The following is a 25,941-nucleotide window of genomic DNA, read 5'->3' as shown; positions in this document are numbered from 1 at the left end:
CAATAAGGCAGCAGAGGAAAGGGTCTCCATCTGCAGGCAGCCTGACCTAGAATGAAGCAAAGCCTTCCTGAGCTTACTCTTGTCTGGAAAAGCAAAGGACTGTCCATAGGTGCTTGGAAGTGACAAAAAATACACTAGTACCAATTGTGGGCACCTTCCAATGTTCTGAGAAATTACCTATTACTGCCAAATACCACATCCTGAGATGGAGCATCTGAGCATGGAAGATGACCACCCACAATCTTGCAGTGAGTGAAACAGAGAGAGAAAGAGAGGGAGAGACAGAGAGAGAGAGAGAGAGAGGGAGAGAAGAACCATTGGCTTGGTTGTGATCATGTGATGTTTAGCGTCACATACTAGTCATATTGCAAGACATCGCTTGCTTATCAAGTTAAAATTTATTAGAGATGTTTGCTCATCTTGCAGAACACTCACAGAACAGGTTACTCTCAACCCGAGGTTTTACTGTGTATGTTTTGCACATTTCTTCTTAACTTTGATACTCCCATTTGGTTTTGTAAATGCGGTTATCGCTCCCCTTACATCTCCTAACCAGTTATTTTTGTACATATGAATTCCAGCAATTTCTGTATGTTAACTTTTCTAAACCACTACCTTATTAACTTATTTTTTCATTTAGTTTTATCTTTTCTTCTCTAGAGTTGTCTTCTCTTGAGTTTTAACTCTAAAACAGTATATAGAAATAGTTTTATTTCTCTATTGTTGATTCTTATGCTTCTAATGGAATTCTCTTGACTGTGATTGTTAATATATTTAGCAAAATGTCAAATAATAGTAGCGATAATGAGAGAGAACTCTTGCTTTGTTCTTGAACTTAGTGGAAATGCCTCTACTATTTCCCCGTTGAGTAAGATAATGGCCTTTTGTTCTCCCTTCTGAACTACTGTGTTTTAGATGTGTCTCTTCCATCTTTCATGCATAGTTGGGTCTTCCTTTGTAAGGGAAATTGAAATTTTTTTTCTTTTAATACATGAATTAACCCCTTTTATATTTATTTATATGATGTCTATATGTGATCTCAACTGTGCCATTGTGTTTTATGATTATATGTTGTGATTTATAAGAAATATATATTTGGAGTCATCCTTATGATCAAAATATTTGTCAGATATATTGGGTGTTCATTCATAATTCCCATGAAGGCTTCAGAGCCATAAAAATGACCTGGGTGTCCCCTAACTAATGAAGCTGATTGATGGAACCCACACAAGAGCAGGGGCTCGTTGCCAGGAGGACCAGCCATGTGACCAGAGGGTTGGGACTTTCAGACCCAACCCTTGACCTCTAGGAAGAGGAGAGTCTGGGGATTGAATCAGTCAATAGCCAAGGATTTAGTCAATCATGTCTATGCACTGAAAGCTTCATAAAAACCCAACAGGACTCTCAGAAAGAGGTTCAGTGTTGGTGAGCATGTGGAGCCTGGATAGAATGACACTCTGGTGTGGTCATGAAAGGTCTTTGCCCTTTCCCCGTACCTCTTCCTATAAATCTCTTCATCTGCCGATTTATTCGTATCCTTTATCATATTTCTTAATAGACTGGTAAATGTAAGTAAATGCTTTCCTGAGTTCTGTGAGCCACTCGAACAAATTAAAAGAACCTAACGAAGAGGCCATTGGAACCCTCATTCTGTAGCCAGTAGGTCAGAAGCACTGGTGATAGCCAGGGATTTGTGACTGGTGTCTGAAGCTGGGGTGGCGTGGGGAAGGGCACAGTCTTGTAGGACTGAGACTTTAACCTGTGGAATCTGATGCTCTCGACAGACAGTGTCAGAAATGGATTTAATACTCAGACACCATGCTGGTGTCTAAGAATTGCTTGGTGCTTGGGGGAAACACCTTTTCCCCATATTGGCACTGGGTCCATGAACCCAAGGAGCTAGTGTCAGTATATATCTCTTCTGTTGTATTTGCTATGTTTTACATTTTACCATTTTACTACCCAGGTTAACAGCATTTAATGACATCCTTTAACATGATTTCTTGTACAACAGTCAGATATCATATTTTTATTTCCTCTTTCTTTCTTACTCATTTTTGGTTCTGTTCTTACCACTTTGTCACAACGTGCTACTCCAGGATGCTAGTTTTCCTCCACTATACCACTTTGTTTTAATCTTCTATACATGTAAGTTAAATTGCTCACTATTAGCCCTTTTGCTGAAGTTTCTTTATCACATCCTTGCTGGACAAAGGTCCTTATCTGATAGCCTCCTCAAGGAGGACTCATGGGTGCAGAATTCTGCAAGTTCCTGTGTGTTTAAAATAGTTTCTCTGTAGCCAATGGTGTATCAGATACTTAGTTTAAATTCTGCCAGCACCAATCATACTTCTTCCAAAACTGCTTACATAACTTTGTGGATTTTGTCTTTATAAGCCTGTACTTCCTGCTCACAATTCAGAACCCACTTGTGATTTTGGTTAATTTTGTATGTTTTGGACTGCAGTCCCTAAGACTCCAAAAAAAATACTTTGGTTACTTTACAGAAAAAAGGAAAAGGTTTTCCGTAGCCTTAATTTAAAAAAAAATTTTTTTTCTGTAACAAGATGACCATGAGATCTACCCTCAACACAATTTTAAATATGAAGGGCTGTGTTGTTAACTATCAGCATAATGTACTCATTTACATATTTAGAAGTTACTCATCCTACGTAACTGAAACTTTATAGCCCTTGAACAACAAGTCCCCACTTCTCCAGCAATGGAGAAAAGGATAATCTTCCCTGATAAGGCTAATTTGATATGAAAGTTGATTTGGAAATCTAGCGTTATTTGGGGGTTATATGTTTTTGATTTATGTAAGTGTGGCTGGTGGATTACTCAGATTTGAGGATCTAATTCAGATACTCAAATTCTCAGGAAAAACCTCATTGATATCTTTCTTTAATTTTAAAAGTGGAATGTTAGTTTGAAAAATAATTGAAAATCTCGCATTCTGAAAATCTTACCACTGTCCAAAAGCATGTCAGCCACTTTGCCTTGTATTTGTGATCAACTGCGAGATGAAAAATATTATGAACTTTTAGATTTGTCATCTGTAGAATTTACTCATGCTTTATTGGCTTAAAAAGTCTACTAGGCAGTGATTGCCCACCTGAAACTTAAAAACACACTTCAAATTTAATTATTTGTCAAAGAAACCTCACAGAAATGTTATTTTCGGCAGCATGCAAAGCCTTCTGTCTAAAATATATTTCTCTTAAAATTTAACTGATAGAAAAGACAAGTATGGATACATCTTGCAGAATTATATGCAAAGAGAAAGAAAACAAGATGTTTAGGTTGACGAAATAATGGAATAAGCAATTGACAGTAATAGGCTTCTACATTGAACTACCTTTAAAAAATCCTTAAATATGTTTCTATGATGTCTTTCTAATCCTTTCTGCATAAAATAATCTAGTTTTTTATCACAATACTAATGTGGTATATTTGAGTATTCTTAGTGTGTGTTACTGTCTTATATTTTGCACAATTGACCCCATGCATTTATAAATAGTTTAATACTTTGAATAGTTAAAAAATTTTTTTCTTGGTACTCTTGTACCTAAATACCCTCTGCCTCTTTGTGGACATGATGCAACCTAAGCCTTTCATGTGTTAATACACTGATTTTATGGGTGTCTTTTTCACCCAGAGGATCAGCCTTGCATTCCCTGATTAGGATAGCTACTACATTTTCCTGCCTCTTTCCTCTGCTTACCCTGGACTAGTTTCCCAGAAGTGGGGCTCCTGGGTCAAAGGCATGTATATTTTAGGCTCTTCCTTTTGCTAGAAAACTTTGAGACAAAAAGGTGTAGGAATTTGCCGTCACAAAAATCAACATTTACTCCAGTATAAAATGTGGTTCATCCATTCAGGGAAGTATCAAAGTGCCTATCAAAAGGAAAGGTATAGATTAGGAGTTCTCAAATGTTTGTTTCAGAATTACTTTACCCTTTTAAAAATTATGGAAAACCCAAAGAACTTTCATTTAAATGGGTTATACCTATCAATATTTGCCATATAAACTATTAATATTGAGGAAACATGATAAACATTATGTATTAATTCATTAAAACTTTTAAATTAGGGGCACCTGGGTGGCTCGGTCAGTTAAGCACCCAACTTTGTCTCAGGTCATGATCTCACGGTTTGTGAATTTGAGTCCTGCATCAGGTGCTGTGCTGACAGCTCGGAGCCCGGAGCCTGCTTCAGATTCTGTGTCCCCCTCTCTCTCTGCCCCTCCCCTGCTCGCGTTCTGTCTCTCTCTCAAAAATAAATAAGCATTAAAAAATAAAAGAATTAAATTTAAAAAGCTAAATTATAGCAAATTATTTAAAAATAATATTAAAGCCACTACGAAAATAACGATAGTAAATATTGTTGAGATAAACAATAATTTTATAGAAAAATTATATCTTTCAAGATGAAAAATAACAGCAAGCAGAGAGGCATTGTTTTCATTTTGAAAATCTCTTTTGTGCCTAACAAAACAGAAGACTCCTGGATAGTCACTGCCGCTTCTAAGTTCGGTCTGTGGTCATTACACACCTTATGTAGCTTTTGGAAATTTCCACTTGTGAGAGTGTGAGAGTGAAGAATGCAATGGAAGTCTTTGTATTGTCATGAAAATATTTTTGACTTCGCTGTCAACCTCCCTCAGAACTTAGAGAAATACTAATTTAGATTATTAGCTGTGGACTTGGAGGAATTGCCAATATGTAAATGAACAAACAATCCTCAGAAATAAGTAAAAAAATAATTAAATATATATGTATCTAATTTATAGTATATTGTCACATATATGTGCCCATATGTATTCATATGTGTGTGTGTGTGTGTGTAACGGTAATACATACTGTTAAAAACATCCAAAAGGACAAAACCACTACATAGATGCTTATGTTTGTATAAGATTATCTTAACACTCAAGAATCTTTAGGGAGAATTTGCCATGGGACGCTAATGTTGCTTAAGTGGATAGATTAATTTCTGTTGCTGCATAACAAATTATCCCAAACTAAATGGCTTAAAGCAACACCCATTTATCATCTCACACTCTGCAAGTCAAAAGTCTGGCACGATGCGAGTGGGTTCTCTTCTGTGGGGATCTCAAGGTTGAAGTCAAAATGTTGGCGGAAGTAAGTTCTCACTGGGAGGCTCTGGAGAATATCTGCTTCAAAGCACATTCTTGTTGTTAGAGGAATTCATTTCCTTATGGCAAGAAGATCGAGATCCCTGCTCTCTTGCTGGCTGTGAGCCTGGGACTCCTTGCGATTCCTAGAGGCTGCTCTCTGCCCCTTTCTATATGACCCCTTCATCTTCAAAGCCAACATCAAAACACCCCCCTCTGCTTTAAGTCTCTCCCAACCTTCTACTTTCCATGTCTTCCTCTTCCCTTACCAAATGGAGAAAATTCTGTTTTTAAAGGGCCCATGTGATTACAGAGTTTCACACAGATAATTTCCCTCCTTATATTCAAATCTCTCATAGAACATATTCATGAGATTAGTATCTAATCATATCATATCCATACTCAAAGGGGAGGAAAGTTATACTGGCCAAAGGCATTGGGGTCATTTCAGTTGTTTTTTTTTTTTTTTTAATATTTTTATTTATTTCTAGGAGAGAGAGAGAGAGACAGCATGAGCAGGGAAGGGTCAGAGAGAGGGAGATACAGACTCTGAAATAGGCTCTAGGCTCTAAGCCAGCAGTCAGCACAGAGCCCGATGTGGGGCTCGAACCCACGTACGTGAGATCATGACCTAAGCGAAAGTTGGACGCTTAACCGACTAAGCCACCCAGGCATCCCAGGTCATTTCAGTTTTTGTCTACCACAGAGGGTCAGGGAATCAGTGGTTAAAAGTGAGGCAATGGTAGGCAGCCCCTAAAATGGTCCTCAGAGATCTTTTTCTTGATAGTCATGTGTTTGTATAATCTCAAGTGTTAGCTAGACCTTATGACTCATTTGTAACAATTAGAATATGGTGGGGGGAAGAGTGCTACTTCTGGAGTTGGGTTATAAAGAGACATTTTGAATGTTCTCTCTTTCTCATTTACATATTCACTTGGATGGAAGGCAATTGTCAGTTGTGAGGTTTCCTCTGTAATACTACACAGACCACAAGGAAGACCTCCAGTCAACAGTCTGTGATAAATTAAGAAAACGAATGTTGCCCACAACCTTATGAACTCAGAAGTCCATCCTTCCCCAGTTGAGTCTTCAGATGAGATTGCAGCCCTGGCTGACTCTTGACTTACTGGCCGATGACACAGAGTCAGTAGCACCTGGAAAAAAGGTGCCCAGATTCCTGACTCACAGAAGCTCTGATATAAGAAACACATGTTGCCTTAGGCTGCCAAGTTTTATGGTACTTTGTTATATAACAATAGATTACTAACTTGGGCCATCAGGAAGTAAAGTTACTACGAACATTACTCATGGTGTATAGTTAGGTTCAAATGTTGATTATGACATTTGACTTTCAATGTTACCAAACCTTGAATAATTAGTACAATGATTTGAAGTTCACAAGGACAAGGAACATTAAACAAAACCTCTGTAAAGGAAACTCTATTTATCTGATGGCAGATGGTCTAAGAATTTTAGTCTTTGTCTGACTGTCTAAATTGGACTAAATATTTATCACATGCTCACCTACACAGTGGCTGTCTCTCTGGATGTGCCAAGCCTGAGATTGGGAAATGCTACTGGGGTGGAATTGTAGATGTCAGCAGAGAAGAAAAGATAAGAAAATGTATTTAGGGTGCAGGTGGGTGTTGTGGCTGGAAAAAGTGGTAAGAACATAGGAATTGTAAAGCAGTGGTAGGTATACTGCGTTTAGCTATTGACAATTGGCAAACTGAGCATTAGGATGGTTATTGTTTATTAGGAAAGTCTGCAGATTTCATTTCTTGACCATTCTGAACCAGAGTAATAATGCAGTAATGAATTTCTCCTCCGATTCATAAGCATTCAATTAATAATGGCCACAGTGCCTCTATATACATTCCCTAGCCTTCCTGAAAATGCTGAGGGGGGTTTTCTTTTGCTTAAAAATTTTGTATTTTCTAGTGAAATCTAGAATTAAATATCTAACTCAAGACTGGATTTAATAAAAAACAAAGGCAGCAGAGTTCCAGATATACTCACTTGTATGTTAGAAAATTTTATTTGCTTCTGTACGTCTCTGTCTTATGAAACCTGACTTTTTAAAAATTAAACTCAGATTCCAAACTATGAGACTACACACAGCATATTTTCTTTCTCTGCTTCCTTGCTTCTATTACTCCCCAGGGCCATCTTTGTCTCTTCCCCAGTAAGCCAACTTCCATTGCTGGCCAAAATGTGATATATCAAAATTTACCATCTCTCTGTGTTACGGCTTAGCTTCATTGCTCTATTCATTTTTACAAGCTCCCACCAAACCCTCCCCTTTTTATATTTTTATACTTCTCTTCTCCAGAGGCTACTTTTTCTCTTTCCTATATCTTGTACTGAGTTTTTATTTTGGAAAAAAAAAACCCCACAAAGCCCCAAATCTGTTCTTTTGCTCAATCAAGAATAAGATGGAACTTTAATATATATGTTAAACTGTTGCCAGTTGACTTTACTAATCTCCAAAAACCATCTATCCGTTGTCACTTCTGTACCATTTTCTCCTGGACAATGAGGACACTGATAATCTTTCTGAGAACAGTCAGCATTCGATGGTTTAATTGGATTGTGGCATTTTTCTGAGAGGCCTTTCTGAGCCCCAGAAGTTTAAATATATAAGATTCCTAGGATTTTACATCACTGGAGTGGAACATCATTTTGCATTTCCTTATCTAATGTGTGTGATGACAGCTTTTCCTGTATTCTTATTTTCTCATAGAGTCTGTACTCTCTATATGGTTTCATGTAGGATCTAAGCAATCTTAATATTCATTGCATCTGATTATTTTAGATAGACAGATGATTCAGAATATTTGGACTGACATGCCTAGAAAGACCTTGATTCTTGTAGTGAAGGTCACTAAATGCTAGATCACAGGAAGAATTTAGGGAGAAATTTCCAAGACAACAAGCAGATTTTGTGGAAGCAAGGGGATTTATTCAGTCTTTCTTATAATGCTCTTCTGAACAAAGGATACTGCACCTCACACCCAAGCATACTAATAATATAAAGGGATTTATGGTTTTGAAATGATAAATTGATGATGATTGTAGACTTATTTAATTGTATGTACCAATTATATAGGTTTTGAGGACTCCAATCATCAAATAACATCTATAAATTTCCATCAGACCATTGATCTAAGTCTTTCATTTTGCAGAACACTCAGTATGTTCCCTAGATACTGACAATGGACAGGGAATCCTAGAAAGAGTAACAGATAATTATATTTTGCCAAATGTTCTTAGGAATGCAAGTACCTTAATTCTATGGCTGGACACACAATATTTAATTTTCATGTTTATTTCCCACTTTTCTTCTTAATTTTCATGTTTATTTCCCTCTTTCCTTCTTCTTATCCAGACCAAGCACCAGGCTCCACACCTGACACTGATGATTTAAACTGCCTGTGGAAGTGAGAGTTTTGTGTTGGAGGAATCTGATTCTGTTGCATAATACCTTGACAGTTAAGTGTTAATGCAGAAAATGGTGCCATATGATGAATGGCAACTGAAAAATGACACACATGACAAGCTCGGTAGCCCAACTACAGAAGAGTGGCTCCAGAGAAGCTTTGGAAAATAGCAAGAGGTGACAGGCAGACAGTGCAAATATATGTACGTATGGACTTTCTAGTTCATATTTATACCTTCTGTTATTTATTTGGCAAAGCAAAGTCAAAGTGATACATACGCAGGTTTTTAAAGACATAGTGATCCTCATAAAAATAATATGGAAAGTGAAACTTAAAAAGAAATCTCTAGGAGCCCTAGGAGGCTCAATCAGGTAAGCATCTGACTTCAGCTCAGGCCATAATCTTATGGTTCATGAGTTAGAGCCCAGTGTAGGGCTCTGTGCTGACAGCTCAGAGCCTGGAGCCTGCTTTGGATTCTGTGTCTCCCTCTCCCTCTCTCCTCCTCCATCACTCATGCTCTCTCTCTCTCTCTCTCTTTCTCTCAAAAATAAATAAACATGAAAGAAAGAAAGAAAGAAAGGAAGAAAACAAGCTCCAAGGTAAAGATAAAAATAAATGCTTTTGTTTTGAGATAAATTGGAGATGAATGTACTTTCTAGTTTAATCCAATTAGGAGCTAAATAGTGCTGAATGCTTAAAATTTCACAGTGGATCATAAGTTAGAAGTAAACCATGAGTTTTACTAGCTTGTCTTTACATAAATCTAACCCCCATTGTGTGATACCTTGACTCATAATGTATATCAAAATATAGAAAAATAGAAAAATTTTAGGAGCACCTGGGTGACTCAGTCAGTTAAGTGTCTGACTTCAGCTCACATCACAGTCTCATGGTTCACGAGTTCGAGCCCCACGTTGAGCCCTGTGCTGACAGCTCAGAGCCTGGAGCCTGCTTCTGATCCTGTGTCTCCCTCTCTCTCTCTGTCCCTCCCATGCTTGTGCTCTGTCTCTGTCTCTCTCTCAAAAATAAGTAAAGCCATTAAAAATTTAAAAAAAGAAAAATAGAAAAAATTAATTTTTTCATTTGTTTATTTTATTTATTCATTGAATTAGCCAGGAAACTCAGTAATTAATGTAAATATTTTGGTACAATATTTTTTAAAAATAAAGGTTAATGCCAACCATTCATAATATCAAAAATTTAAATTAAGGTTGGATCAATATTAATGTCTTTCCTCTTGCCTTTGGCTCCAAAATGGCCTGGCACAGCATTGTTACTGATCATATCTGTGTGCTGTTTTTTTTTTTTTTTTACATCACTTCTTTTTTTTTTAATTTATTTTAAAAATTTACATCCAAGTTAGTTAGCATATACTGCAACAACGATTTCAGGAGTAGGTTCCTTAATGCCCCTCACCCATTTAGCCCATCCCCCCTCCCACAACCCCTCCAGCAACCTTCTGTTTGTTCTCCATATTTAAGAGTTTTATGCTTCTTCCTCCTCCCTGATTTTATATTATTTTTGCTTCCCTTCCCTTATGTTCATCTGTTCTGTGTCTTAAAGTCCTCATATGAGCGGCCATATGATATTTGTCTTTCTCTGACTGATTGATTTTGCTTAGCATAATACCCTCTAGTTCTAACCACATAGTTGCAAATGGCAAGATTTCATTCTTTTCAATTGCTGACTAAGACTCCATTGTAGGTACACCACATCTTCTTTATCCATTCATCCATCAGCGGACATTTGGGCTCTTTCCATACTTTGGCTATTATTGATAGCGCTGCTATAAACATTGGGGTGCATGTGCCTCTTCGAAACAGCACACCTGTATCCTTTGGATAAAAACCTAGTAGTGCAATTTCTGAGTCGTAGGATAGTTCTATTTTTAATTGAAAAACAGAAAGTGTTTTTAAGGGGAAAATCTTTCCTACTGTTAATATGAAAAGGATAAAGTCAAATGGACAATTGGGGAAAAATCACCATTAATCTTATGTGCTGCCTTAAGCATCAGGACATCTTTGGAGAGGAAGGTAAGGCTTTCGGCTACTCAGAATAAAGGAAAAACAAAATTAGGCAAGCAAGAAAACAGAAATTTCTGTGATAAAACAACAACAACTTGGGATTTATCAAAGGACTATGTGTTCTTGGTTCTGTGGGGAAGCATACATTTTTTACTTGGTGGACTTACTTGAGACCATAATAGGATGGCTGCTAAAAAACAAGTATGATGCTCCATGGGGCCCATTTTACATACCCTTGTGTCAGTGAGCAAACAATGCCATCCAAAGAAAAGCTCAAGCATGAAAAATAACTACTACAGGAGGGAAGAAGTGGGTGATCGAATGGCCATATAGAATTTTTAGCCAGTAGCAAGCTCTAAATGCAAAAGTATGAAAACCAGATGAAAGAATTTAGTTCCAAGCTCCAGACAGTGAGAAGCAATTGATATTTTTAAAAATCTTGTTAATGCTTCTTTATTTTTGAGAGAGAGACAGAGAGAAAGAGAGAGAGAGACAGAGAGAGAGAGAATGGGGGAGGGGCAGAGAGAGGAGACACAGAACCTGAAGCAGGTTCCAGGCTCTGAGCTGTCAGCACATAGATGGATGCTGGGCTCAAACTCATGAGCCATGAGATCATGACCTGAGACTGAAGTCAGATGCTTAACCGACTGAGCCACCCAGGAACTCCGATATGTTTTGTATAGAGAAATAATGTCAACTGGATTATTTCATTGTGAATCCAGGGAGCTTTCAACACAATGATGAGCTGATGATACATCACAAAGAATTTATTATTAATAATATATGAAACAATTGTATTCTATGGTAATATTTTATTTAGAATTTTTTTCTGTAGTACTGTTTTAATAATTTGGTGGAATCGAGAGAATTCTTAAATTTTGGTGAAAAGTATTGGAGGAATGAACAAAGTTGGAGTTACAGGTTTTTTCTATAATTTCACATGATTTACATTCGTTGAAGTGTGTAGTGCAGGTTAATGTTACGTATCATTTAATCTGTAGAAAAAGATGAGAACTCACTAGTGAACATGCTTCACTCAGGGAGTGTGATTCGTAGCATATTAAAATTACCTATGAATGAGGTTTTGAGAGTGAAGGAGAGGGAAAACTGAGTAAGTACACAGGAGAGGAGACACATCAAAGAGAAAATAGAGGCTTTGGTGTTTCTGGAAGATAGAGCTGAAGAAGAAGAGATGTACTTTTTAAAGGGAAAAACACTGCCCTCGCCTTCTTTGGCCCTGAAAGTGGCTCAGATATTGAGCGACCTCGAATCATGTGGGTGACCCCAAAGATTGCAGAGCATCCCTAAGGAAGATGGAATCAGGTTGTCTGATGTCCTGATGAAGAAGAACCTCGTGGTTTCCCTGGATCTCAAAATGTATGGAAGAGACTGATAAATTACTATCTAGTTTAAACCACTGTTAATTTGGGTTTTTGTTATAGCGGTATTTGAAACTATGTTTTAACTAAGGTGACATTTATATGTGAAACAATTCCAGAATTTTGTCTCTTTCTAATATTTATGGCTTTCCTGAGGATGCAGTTATAGAGCAAAGGCTTTCATCCAGCTATAGGCAGATTTATTATTCTCTTATTGATAGCTGACATCATGTGAGAATATAAAGAAAGAAAAAAAGAGTGTAAAGAAAGGGGAGGAGGAAGAAAAATCCCTTGCAAATCCTTTTTTCGAAGATAGCCCTTCTTGGTATCAACATGGAAATTCTAGTGATAACAAATGGAGTATTCCTGATGACATATGAGGATAAATATAAAATGTACTACATTTGAACCCATGTAGGCATGAAAGGAGAGATCAGTTGGTAGACAATTTGGAAATAGAAGGAGGACAACATTGTAGGTGGATTGTGAATCTGCTATGTAGGTTAAGCTTTCTATGACAGCTTTTAAAGAGAAAAGAGCAGACATGGAAGAAGGGATGAGCCTTTCAGAATGTACAGAATTTTTAGACACAAGCAACAAAAGTAAATCCAAAAGTAAGGTTGTCAAAAATCTAGAAACAATACAAATTAAAACCAGATCAGTAGAATAGTATTTATGAAGACTTGATTGTGTGTAAAAGAACAGTTTGTGACCAGGGAATCTTCTAATTCAAACTGAGCTGAAGCTCAGAAGCATGACATTACCAGATACCTTATAAAGTGAAAATGAGGAAGTTGTTGAACCTTTATAATGATTGGTTATTATAATAGGCATGTCCAGATGGCAGGGCCTTTGTTAAAAATTATTATTGTATATCTTTTTAGGAAATGGATGAGGGGAATTGAGGAGGGCACTTATTGTGATGAGCATAGGGTATTGCATGTAAGTGATAAATCATGGATTCTACCCCTGAAACCAAGAGTGCCCTGTATACACTGCATGTTAGCTAACTTAGCAATAAATTATATATAAAAAATAAAAACCCAAAAAGCCAGAAAAAAGGAAAGTGACTTAAGTTTCTTTTATGATTATCATAGGCATTTATAAGAAATGACCTAAGTCATGTTTTGTTTGTGTTCATAAAATAACCTAGGTAAAGTTTTGCTTATGTAGCTTAAATGACTTTGCCTGCTTGGACGATTTTCATGCCTGGTTTCCACTTTATTTTATTTTAACAAGATGTATTAGTGTGCTCTGGCATCACACATCAGGGAAGAATAGTGTAGAATGAGAAGCACAAAGACAAAGAGAAAGAAATGAAAAAGAAACCAGACAGGTTATAAAGTTAGTGAAATGTCATGATTTTGGAAAAATGGTTATTCTATATAAAATTAAGCATGGTTAGTGTTGAGTACCCTGATCTTGCTTTCTAAAGACCATTCTTCGACACAAGAGAGAAGAGCTTCTTGGAGAAATGGGGTCGAGGCAGGGAAAAAACACAATGACCCTGGAGTACTTTATGGCACCAGAAAGTAAGAAAGTTTTTGTATTGTTTTGTTTTATTTTTAGGAAGGAAAGAAAAAATAAAAATGGGCCTGTCTAAAAGACATAAGAAAAAGCCCAAAAGAGCTGTCAATGATTAAATACGGAACAAGTAACAAATTACGTAATGATATGTATTGGGATTTTAACCCAAAGAATGGAACAAATATTCATGAGTCTGTACTGACGTAAATTAATGACTGAGGGAATAAATAAAGAAATAAATAGGAGAGAAGGAACAACTGCTATTTACAAAAGATTTCTGTTCAATAAATGTAGAAAGGATAAGGGGAATAAAACTCATTATTAGAACATTGCAATAGCAGTTGAGGCAGGCAAGATCTACTGATGAATGCTAAAATCACTAAGCTAATATTTAAGGAGAAACAGGATATTTGTATGGTCTCAGAATATGTTCCCCCAAATATTTGTTTACTGTGATGGTATTAATACATGTCCCAGACACTTTGATACTCTGTTTTCCTCCTCAGGAAGTGGAGCTTAATTACCCTATCCTTAAGAATGGTCTGGGCTTAGTGACCCATTTCCAGTGAATACAGCATGGACAGGAAAAAAATTATTAATTATACAGTGGGACTGGAAGATACTATCTTTACCAAATGATCAATATCAACATCACCTGAAATAAGATGTGTTTCTATCATGTACTCCCAATATGATGTGATGAGAAGGGCACATCATTTCTGTGATTTTCTGTCCCCAAATCTATAACCTCTGTTTCATTTTGAGAAAACATTGGACAAACCCAAATTCTAAGAGAATTTTACAACACCCCTGACAAGTACTCTTCAAAAGTGTCAAGGTTCTGAAAGATAAGGAAAAATTAGGAACTGTCACAGACAGTAGGAGACCAAGAGAAAACAACAACTAAATGCATTGTGATATCCTGCCTTGAATCCTGGAGCAGAAAAAAGGACATTTTTTGGCAACTTAGGGGAATCTCTGTAAATTCAGTAGTTTACAGCTGACAGTGCAGAGCCCACTTGAGATTCTCTCTCTCTTCCCCTCACTTCTCTCTCTCTCTATCAAAATAAATATTAAACAAGTTAAATATTTTAAAATACCTATGGAAATAGGATTAAATGCATAGATTCTCCACACTATATGAATTTTTAATTTCTATAAATTGCATGTGGGGAGTCAATGGAATATAATTGAAAAAAAAAAAAAAAGGATGCAATGAGGGAACATAATGATTAGGTCCATGACTTAAAAGAGTGTGTAACTAAATATGTATAAAAGATACAAGGAAAACACCAAAGATTTGTAGAAAAGACAAATAGTATCCTAGATGAATAGGAACTTGTGGTTAGAGAAGCTAAAAAATAACAGGCAGGCAGTGGTAATTTTCATTTAATTCTGAATTTGAAAGATACTATGTTCTTGCATTGCAGAGTAAAACATTAGTTTAACAGAGGAATGTATTTAAGTTGAACTCAAGTTCTTAGGGACATGCTAGCTCAGGGATACCATGTAGAGAGTAACGTTTAAGAGAAAGGGAGGAAATAAAATGAAAACATAGGTGAGTAACTTCTAGAGCAGAACATCTTCATTGTCACTGTTGATGGCATCATGGAAAACTGAAGATAGTGATAGAGTACCTCAATTTCTATAGTTTATCTTCTTCTCTGAAGATGGCAGCCATGACTATTGCTGAAGTGACATCAAATAGTGAGTTGATGCTTCAGGCTATCACAGATTTCAGAGACTACTGGTAGGTTGAATTGTTGTCCACATCCTTCATTCTTCCCTTTGTCTTTACCTACATGACTTTGATGTCCCTCTCAGTAGAGATGGAGGTATTTCCCTGTTGAAGACTTCTTTTGGCCAATTTAATGTTAGAAAACATTACACGAGCAAGGGCTCGAAATGTGCCCTGAGTATTTGAGCTCGCTCTCCTGCGCTTTGTCTGTGGTCCCAAGGCCAGCCAAGGAGGAGCATTGAACAGAATTGGCTTCTACCTGGAGCTCCTAGCCAAGCCCTGGGAAGCCCATCCCCCATATCAGCCAAACCTCAGAAAGCTTGCACACACGGATGGGAACATGAGTATATTATTAAAGAATTTCATGGTGGTTTGGAGTGTAGCTTCATTACAGTAATAGGTGACTGATACAGTATGTTAGAAGTGGTGTCCTTGCTTTAGTTTTGGCTAGGGCTAATGAGAAAGATAATGAGAAAGACTCTAAAGTGTATGAGATACAAATCACCATAGGGGAATATTGTATAAAAGTGTCCCAGGACACTTGAATGCCTGTACTTAGTGTGGTGTATATATTTGTATCTATCCATCTATATCTATATCATCTATATCTATAGCCATCTACATTCAACTTAGTATATAATAATAAAATTAGTACATAATAATATATATCTCTCTCTGTATCTGTATATACTTTAAAATGGTGGAGAATGAAGATTTTGTAGGGAGACCTTCAGAGGAAGCCATGCCATGAGCCCCACTCTCCTGCCCCTTGCATTTCTCTTTCCTCAAACCCTTTGGGGTAGCTTTTTATGGGGCTAACTGACATAATATAAACTATATAGTGATGTCTAAGGTTTTGTAAAATCGTGTTTCCTAAGTGGACAGAGAACTCTGGCAACCCATTCAGGTTGAAGGCTTGGTGGAGGATTTTACAGGATGGTGCAGGCTTGCAGAGGGTGGTGGGAAGATTTCTAGATAGCCTCTGGAATAGAGATATGATCACTTGTTAAAGATGGAACCACCCAGGTCGGGAGATCTTCAAGGGTCTGACTGGACCACTGAGGGTGATCCAAGCTAAGGGTGGGTGTGAGAAGGAAGAGAGACAAAGGAGATGATTTCAAATCTTGACCACTTCCTTCCCTTTCTCAAGATTTTCAGCCTGCAGTTGGACCTATTTCTGACATGGGTGGGAGAGGACTTAACTCTTCCTTTATCACTGTGCTTATTAAAAGGTTGGAATGAACGCTTTAGTTACTGAAGAGACTGAATAATGACTAAAATTGAGCATGGAATGAAGCATTCTTTAAACCATGAACATAATTGCCATAAGGCCCAGCTGCATTTTTATCCACAAGCAGAGGGAAACAATATTCAGTGCATACATTTTAAATGGGCAGCGGAAGACAAAAAGTAAACAAAACAACAAAAAACATGTCTTTTATGATTATATCAGTCACCTTGCTTGATTCAACCTGCTCATTACTTATCATTGGCTTTTGTTGGGTTTGTATACAAATCAGCTTGAGATTGTTTCTGCTTCCAAAGTAAAACTTCAAAAATATGTTCAATACTTTTTGGATTGATTTTTGAATACCTATTTTTTTTTAACTTGACAGTCGATAAGACTCAATTTTTCAACATCATATATCCTACTAATAGTAGAAATTACTTTAAGAACCAAGTGAAATTAACATAATTCTATCTCTAAATTCACTAAAAATACTATTTTAATGATATGTAGCATACTTTCCTGTTACTACACATGTCCTACTTATTTTTAGTATATTTGCTGCAAATATAATAACCATTGGAAAAAATATCTTATTCCTTGGAATTTTGACATTTCAAGTAAAAATGGTATTATACAGGAATACTTTCATAAATTAGTTCATTCTTTGCCACATAAAAACAAATATTTCACTTTTTTTATATTGAAAAATGCTTATAGCATGCTTTCTTCGAAAACATCTGTGAAACATATTTTTGAAAGTTAAGTGGCTTCAGTCAGTTATATTTATGCCACTTATTTTTTTCTTTTTTCATTTTTTTAATGTTTATTTATTTTGGAGAGACAGAGTGTAAGCAGGGGAGGGGCAGAGAGGGAGGGAGACACAGAATCCAAAGCAGGCTCCAGGCTCTGAGCTGTCAGCACAGAGCCTGATGTGGTGCTTGAACCCACGCACTGTGAGATCATGACCTGAGCCAAAGTCAGACGCTCAACAGACTGAGCCACCCAGGCGCCCCTTGTTTTCGAAGACCGTCAGAGAACTCTACAAAAAAATGTATTGACTCACATGTTAGCCAGCAGAAAAAGCTCAGTGTTTTAACAATTATTGCATGAAAAGTTAAGTGGTTCAAAGTAATGAATTTTCATTGCTTGATCACATATTCTTCTCAATATACAAGGAAAGAAACATCACTATTTTTTACAACAAGAAAAAACATTTTATTCCCTCTAGCCAGGGCGTGTATCACTGAAGAACTGTGGGTGTGGATGGAAATCATGTAACACACTGAATACAAACTGCTCTGTTTTACATATTTTATTTATAGATCTGAGAAACAATAGATATTTGGAATATCCTAAAATAGATTAAAATGATACATTGGAATAATAACATTTTTGGAAGCAACCAAGGGAACTTCAAGCTGATTTAATGCATTTAAAAATTTTAAATTGTACTGATGAGGATATTTGAGGCTGTAGGAAGAAAAAGATGAAGTAGAAGAGCCATTTTTAAGGTTGAGAGTTTCTTTTTTTTTTTAATAAAGTGTTTTTTTTTAATGTTTTATTTGTTTCTAGGAGAGAGAGAGAGACAGCGTGAGCAGGGGAGGGTCAGAGAGAGAGGGAGTCACAGGCTGAAACAGGCTCCAGGCTCTGAGCTGGCAGTCAGCACAGAGCCCGACGCGGGGCTCGAACCCACGAACCGCGAGATCATGACCTAAGCGAAAGTCGGACGCTCAACCGACTAAGCCACCCAGGCGCCCCAAGGTTGAGAGTTTCTATATAAAATCCTTGGCCCTCCAGCCTTGGTCTTTTTTCATTATGCTGTTCAGTAGTTCTAAGGTACTAAGTATTCTCAAGAGTGATTTTTTTTAAAGGAAGCCTATTTCTATGATAGTTTATAACACACTGAGGCTGATTTCTATGATAATTTATAACACACTGACTCTACACTAAATTAAATGATATGCTGTTAGTAAAAATAATTGGACAGATACGTTTGAAATAACAAAGTCCTAAATACTTCCGGTATTTAACTATATTAAAGATACAAGCCTAGTGGCACCTGGGGGGCTCAGTCGGTTAAGCATCCGACTCTTGCTTTTGGCTCAGGTTATGATCTTACGGTTTCTGAGTTTGATCCCCATGTGGGACTTTGAACTGATACTCTCTGCCCCTCCTTTGACCTCACCCCCTCTCTCTCTCTTTCAACAGAAATAAACTTTAAAAAGATGCAAACCTAAAGTATACACATAAGTATACATACCAATGCTTGATAAACTAGTCCCCTGCTGCTTTTGCATACATTATTAACGTCTTTAAAGTTATTTAAATTCATTAGTATCTATTGCCGATGAATTCCCCTAAGTAAATAAAATATAATTTAAAATCAATCATATTCCCGGAAAGAAAATATACAGAATTCTGGTGTCAGATGGCTGAAAAGTTTCTTTGAATTTGCTCTCTTTGAATTTTATCACAGGTACAGAGAGACTGTAAGGACAACCCTATAACCTGTAAGTTAACCTCAATAAAGGGTGATTTTTCTTTTCTGCTACTGTGATACCATTGCTTACAGATAAATATGTTTACCAGTTATTGTTCTTTACATTTTCTACTGGCTTCTTCAAAGCAATATGTAATAGACCTTGTTTGTGAAGCTAGCGGGAGGCGAATCTTTGGGGATTCATGTCATACTTAGGACCCATCTGTGCACTGCTTAACTGAATTAGGAACTTATAATATATGAGGTTAATTGGGGCATGGGAAGAAAGACAGGCACATCTTTTTGTTCACAGCCTGTGTAAGAAAATATTGGGTTATGAAAAAACACTTGAATTGCTCTGCTGCACCACAAACTTCCCAGCACCTGTGGCCTAGTCAGAAGGAAGTGAAAAGGACAAGGTGAAAACAGAAGGAAAAGTAAAGTGATGAAAGAAAGGAACATGTTTCAGAGGAGAGTGCTCTTGTTTAGAGAAAGAACAAACACTGTCAGAAGTAAATTAGGGGCGCCTAGGGGGGCTCAGTCGGTTAAGCGTCTGACTTCGGCTCAGGTCATGATCTCACAGTTTGTGAGTTCGAGCCCCACGTCAGGCCCTGTGCTGACGGCTCGGAACCTGGAGCCTGCTTCAGATTCTGTGTCTCCCTCTCTCTCTCTGCTCCTCCCCTACTCATGCTCTGTCTCTGTGTTTCAAAAATAAATAAAACATTTTTAAAAATTTTTTTAAAAAGAAGTAAATTAGGTTTCCCTCCACTCCTATGGCCTTGAAGTCATCAATTAATCATCAAAACAGTAGTTCTGGGTTAGTTTGCTTTTTATGGTTGGTTCAGGATTACCTAGGATTGGATTTTAAATAGTTCTGTTAGGATGTTAAGGAGAATTTAACATATTAGTATTAAAGGAGAATTTAGAAATGTTGGAAATACTTACAAAGCTCTTAAAAATTCTCAAATGATTTGAACTGTAAGTAACTTTTATATGATTTTTGTAAAGACTATAAATGGCATTTGGTTCAGGCCAAATTACGGAACCATGTGACTTGTCCCCTGGGTCTAATTTCTGGTCATTACTGATGACAATTCTGGGAAGGTTGTTGATGAGAACGAGAGAAGTCAGCCAGCATTCTAGCATCTGTGATCTGGTCGAATTTCCAAACAAACAATAGAATAGCCTCATAAGTGTGTTAGGAAGAGGTTGGGGTGGTGAAGTCTTCAGTGAATGACTGGTTTTAGGTATAATTCCTTCCTAATACTTAGGGAGTTAAGACAAGTAGATCCTTGAATGTAGAGACTTATTTGGTGTATTTATTTATTTGGTGTATTTATTTATGTGTTTATTATGTTGCTCTTGGTTTATTCCATAAGTGAATTTTGAGGTCAGAGACCACCTGAGCATGGTATTCCTAGTGTTTATATATTCCTTGAATATCCTGATATCATAGATTTGATATTCAGAACTTGCCTGGATCAAAATATTAGCCTCTACTTTTTTTTTTTTATTGCTTCATACTTTTGGGTTGTCAAGGCAATAGCATCTTCAAAAATCTCCTTGTTAAAATGCACTCTTGGGAGATGCTTAACCATCAACCAAACTGGCAACTAACTGGAATACTTCTAAAATAGGCTTTTAGAGGGAATTTACTAGGAGGAAGGAAACAAATGGAAACAAAGGAAAACACAAAAGCCCAAGCAACAACAACAACAACAACAACAATAACAACAAAAAGCCCCAAAGGCCATCTTTTCCTGCTTAGGTTTTATAAGCAGCAATGTGTCAGGTAGGGTTCCCCAGAGGGGTTCTGAAACCAAGAAGTTGGCAAGGGGACAAGATGCTTATTAGGGAGTGCCTTTAGGTCCAACATCACCTACCACAAGGGAAGGAAGCAAGGCTGGGCAGAGGGGGAGGTAAAGGGGCAGTGGACACTCTCACAGGTGTCTCTGGGGCTGCAACGGCCTGGGGAGTTGTTCCATGTTGGATGAGAGTCCAGCCTTTATTGCCCTGTCTTATAAATCTTCAGATATGGACCGGCACCCAAAGGCCAAAATCTTCGAGTAGCTGACTCTTCAGATGAGGCCATCGTTGAAGTGGCTGTCAGCTTTGAAAAAACATCGGTGGAAAGGAGTCCTTCCCTGGTGGGAAGGCACATGTCCTAACATAAGCACTAACATTACTTGTCTTGTGTCCTGGTAAATTTCAAAATCTTGAAAACATGGCAAACATTCAAAAATTATTGTGACACAATTGATTATTGACAAAAATGAGATATAAAGTATTGTGTTTAGAAGATAGGGGCAGGGATCCAGAGAGAAATCCAAGATGGCAGACCATATTGGAAACTTGCTCTGCCAAAGGGCATGCAGGTGAACTCCCGCTGTGACATAGGAAAGAGGCCATTATGGATCATAGTTACTTTTAACAGTTGGGCAAACTCTCGCCTCTCAAAGATTAGTGATTTTTGTATCATTGGCCAGTTTTCAAGCGGCTCTTGTTCAACATGAGCCCATTTCCTGTGACTATGAAGTTTGAATTCTGTTTCTGGAAAGAACTGCCGTTAAATTCACTCATTGTTTGTGTCCATTTATTCATCTGTTCTGATGGTATTTAAAGTTGGCGACGCATACTCATTTCTATTTCCAAATGGATATCTTCCATCATTTTTACCTGTATTTTTCAGTTTTTCTAATGATGGAAAAATTACTCTTAGTTTCTGATCTGATAAACCCTTGCTCTCAGGAAAAAAAATTTCTTTTAAAATTTTCTTTTAAAATCATGCTATCTCCTAATGGTACATTTGTAGTTAGTAAAAGAGTCTTCACTTAGGTCTACTAGTTAAATAGTAGATGTTGGTGTGTGTGCGTGCAAAGGTGTGCACTTTACTTTTTTTGAAAAGTAATTGGCTGACTATAAGCATTTAAAGTTTAATCAATGGAATTTTCAAAAGTGAATATTGCTACGTCAGTGTTTGCTTATCCACTCATTTCTTCATAAGATTGTCAGAATTCTAACATCATTGGTAATAAATATTGTAGCCAAAGAATAATAAAAATGCACATTTAATTTTCTTTCTGAGGGGTGCCTGGTTGGCTCAGTGGGTTAAACATTGGACTTTGGTTCAGGTCATGATCTCGTGATTCGTGGGTCTAAACCCCACCTCCAGCTTTGTGCAGACATCTCAGAGCCTGGGGCCTGCTTTGGATTCTGTGTCTGCCTCTCTCTCTGACCTTCCTCCTTTGGCTCTTTGTCTGTCTCTGTCAAAAATAAATAAATATTAAAAAATTAAAAAATAATTTTGTTTCAGAAAGTATCATTACATAAGCATGTTGCCTTATCTCATTTCTTAAAGGTATTCTGTGTTTAATCATTTTATTTATATTCTTGGAAGACAGTACTGCTAAAAATGGTTTTTGGCAGGAAATTACCGAGTCAAAATTTTCAAAGAAAGATATTACATCACTTACTTTATGAACTTTGCTTTCCAAAAGTTCGGCATCATTTTGGATTTCTTTGAAAATCATGCAAACATTTCAACTACTTCTAAGAATGCTTTCAAATAATTATTATATTAAAATATCTGCTGAAATTTCAAGACTGGATGGTAGATAAACAAGTAATTTACCAATTTTAGTTTTTTCTTAGCTATCTCTTTTCTGTCTTATTTCTCATTTCACAAGTCTTAAATATAGATGCTACTCCTAGTCAAATGCATCAATATTCTCTAATGATTTGTTTCTTTTTCCTTCTTCCCTTCCTCCAGGATAATCACATATTTTCAGGGGTTTTGAACTCCTAAAATGGGACTAAAAAAAGGCAAGATGTGTTTACTTTTCAGCAATTCTGGAGTCATAAAAACCTCTAGGAACTTAGAAAGTTGATTTTCTCCATGGATTTTATATAATGAATAATTACTTTAGATGAGTAGTGTCTACATCTAATTAAACCCAGAAATATATTGTTTATTGGCAATAGAATGGACATTGCTATTTTCTCTCTCTCCCTCTCTCTCTCTTTCTCTCTTTTATCCTGGTAAGTTTACTAATGTTTAGGCAAAGTAGTGAAAAAATATACAGGCACCCAAAGGGGTATTGCTAAAGGAAATATGTTAATATTACAGAATAACACACTGAAAAATGTCCAAATCACCAAAGGATATTGTTGAAATGCAGAGTGTGATTCAACAGTTTTGCAGTGAGTCTGGAGTGTCTGCATTTATAACTTCCCAGATGATGTGGTTGCCGCAGGTCACCCTTTCAGTGGAAAGGCCATAGAAGATAGAAAGTAGAATTAGATATCCTCAAAGGCAGGAGCTCTTGATCATCTTTAAAACAAAAAGTGTCATTAGCTCCTTTGACAAGTTTATGAACCTGTGGACCTTTCTCAAAACAATGTAATCAAATCCATAAAATAAATAAAATTACAAAATGAGCAATTATAACTACCAAAATCAAACTATTATAACAGTTTGCTATATAATATGTGCTTTATTACTAACACATCAAATATCAAGGCCTAGGGTGCCTGGGTGGTTCAGTTAGTTGAGCATCCAACTTTAGCTTCGGTCATGATTTCATGGGTTGTGAGGTCAAGCCCCACATCGAGCTCACTGCTATCAGTGCAGAGCCTGCTTGGAATCCTCTGTCTCCCTCTCTCTCTGGCTGCCTCTCTATCTCTTGCTCTCAAAACTAAATAAAATTTTTAAAAAATCAAGATCAATACTGGGTTTAATGACTGCTATAATTTCAAAGTAATTATAGATTACTTTGTAATATATAGTAATCTATAATTACTTTGAAATCTGAAGTCCATTGGCCAGTATGACATTATCTGTGATGTCTATTTGTGACCATCACAAGTACTACCGATCTCACTGTTTCTTGCCCACAACACATTGATCATTTAAGGAAATGGCATATTTTAGTTAGTGGTTAATGGAAATAAAGACATTCATTTCTTCTGAATGAGAGCTCCAAATTACTTTGCAACAGTGAAATTTCATGAATTGTAACCAACATAAAGACCCAATTCTCTTTTCGTAAGAGTTCATGAGTTACTAAGTACAGAAAGCAAAACTCAACCTATTTCATCAATGGTCTTTCACTCTGTTATTCTATCTGTCCAAAATTTATTTTTTGTAAATATTTATTAAACCTATGACTATGTAATTTTCTAATGTAAACATTACCCTTGGGAAATCACAACCTAAAGGAATCAGAACACACTTAATTTAATTAAGTTTAGAAGAAATTCATGTTTAAAAGAATTATTTATTTTTAAAAAACCCTAACCATATATATATATGGTTAAAAACTAAACATATATAGGTTTTACTTGCTGGAGTATAGGCTGTTAATAAAATCACACTGATAAAATTGTAAAACAAAGTAAATAAAGTACAAAGATTACAAGTGATACTGCCCTACATGTGCCTCGGGGAGTGGCTTATAGTCTGTAGTCCACCTTCGTACATGGTCTCATTTGATTCTCCAAACCATGTGGAAGAGTAGGGAGATCAGCATCATGACCCTATAAATGAGATCATTTCATTTGGCATATTTGGTAATTAACTCTCAAATGTAGTTGTGAAGTCAAGGCTTAAAACCAGTACATTTTTGTTCATCTATTTATTGAGCACCTCACCTTTGCTGCTCATATTACAGAAAGACAAATGTAAAGGGCTTCCTTCCCCCTGTGGATCCTATCCTGGTGAAGCAGAGACAGAACTCAGAGATCACTATTACAAACACGGCTGTATTTATAACACACGAGAGTCCTAATCCAGCCGGCTGGAGGAGGCATAGATATGAGACGCAATGACTCTTTAAATAACCTAGAGTGTGGTGGAGATTGTGCTTGGAGAACCAACTCTACAGTTCATTCCAGAAAGTCTTACTGTGCAGACTTGACTGAGTCTGTACCTTTTATCAAACTCCTTGTGTGCCAATCTCCCTCATCCTGGAATAAACAACACTTCAGTACCAGCTGAGCAAAATGTCCTAGAATAAGAATCAGCCTCAGCATTTGGAATTCTAAATCACTTTTTGCTTTATGCAAAGATGGGGTGATTTGAGAAATTAGCTCTCTACTTATTTAGGCTTTATTTCTTGTCATTCTACAAAGTTTGATATTCTTCTCTGTAGAGTTTGCACATCTTTTATTAATCCATACCCTCCTTTCCTTTGCTAATATTAAGTGTAATATATGCTGAATTTTTTTTTAATCAGTAAGGATGTTTCCTATTTCAAGAAGATATATTTGTTTTTCCTTGGGTTTTGTTTTTCATCATGAAAGGGTTTCTACTCAGCAATTTCTGGTGTGAAAAAATAATAGAGTAACGTTTAAAATTCTGAGGGGAAGAAAGTGAGAGCTTAAAATATTTTATCCAACCAAAACAAAATAAAGATGGAGAATTTTATTTTTATCCAAGCCAAGATGTTAGTCAAATATAATTCATGCACTAAGTGGATGCTTTGAAACATAAGCTCAGACTACCAATGGACCTTTGAAGATTAGTACAACAAATAAATAGGAATAAAAAACAAAAAGGAAGGAAAGGAAGGGAAGGAAAGGAGGAAAGGAGGAAGGAAGGAAGGAAGGAAGGAAAGAAGGAAGGTAGGAAAGAAGGAAGGAGACAACACTAACCATAATAACAAAAGGATCCTAGTCATTGTAACATTCACCAATTGAAAGTTAAATAAAAAAAAAAAATCCAGTCAACAAAACATGGTGGGAGCATCACTAAATTTAAGTATGGAAACAAACAACCAGGAAAATTATGGCTTTAGAAGAGAATTTAAATGAAGTTAACCTTGAGGTGCCTGAGTGGTTCAGTCAATTAAGCATCCAACTTTTGATTTTGGCTCAGGTCATGATCTCATGGTTCCTGAGATTGAGCCCCATGTCAGGCTCTATGCCTAAAGCACAGAACCTGCTTGGGAGTCTCTCTTCCCCCGCCCCCCCTCTGCCCCATTCCCCAT

The 25,941-nt window shown here is 36.8% G+C and overlaps 1 long non-coding RNA gene across 1 annotated transcript in view; it reads right to left on the bottom strand.

The window, feature by feature from the left end:
- Positions 1 to 22,024: 22,024 nt before the first annotated feature.
- LOC144219463 (uncharacterized) overlaps positions 22,025 to 25,941 on the bottom strand; it is a 15,175-nt gene continuing 11,258 nt past the window's right edge. The window contains exons 2-3 of the long non-coding RNA XR_013331427.1: positions 23,111 to 23,214; positions 22,025 to 22,218 (exon numbers count right to left, since the gene is read on the bottom strand). This is a non-coding gene — a long non-coding RNA (uncharacterized LOC144219463). The remainder of the gene's footprint in view (positions 22,219 to 23,110; positions 23,215 to 25,941) is intronic.

The sequence above is a fragment of the Crocuta crocuta genome, unplaced genomic scaffold (genome assembly GCF_008692635.1).
Source record: "Crocuta crocuta isolate KB4526 unplaced genomic scaffold, BGI_CrCroc_1.0 scaffold89, whole genome shotgun sequence".
Classification (NCBI taxonomy): Eukaryota; Metazoa; Chordata; class Mammalia; order Carnivora; family Hyaenidae; genus Crocuta; species Crocuta crocuta.
This window is presented reverse-complemented; position numbering and strand designations above follow the sequence as displayed.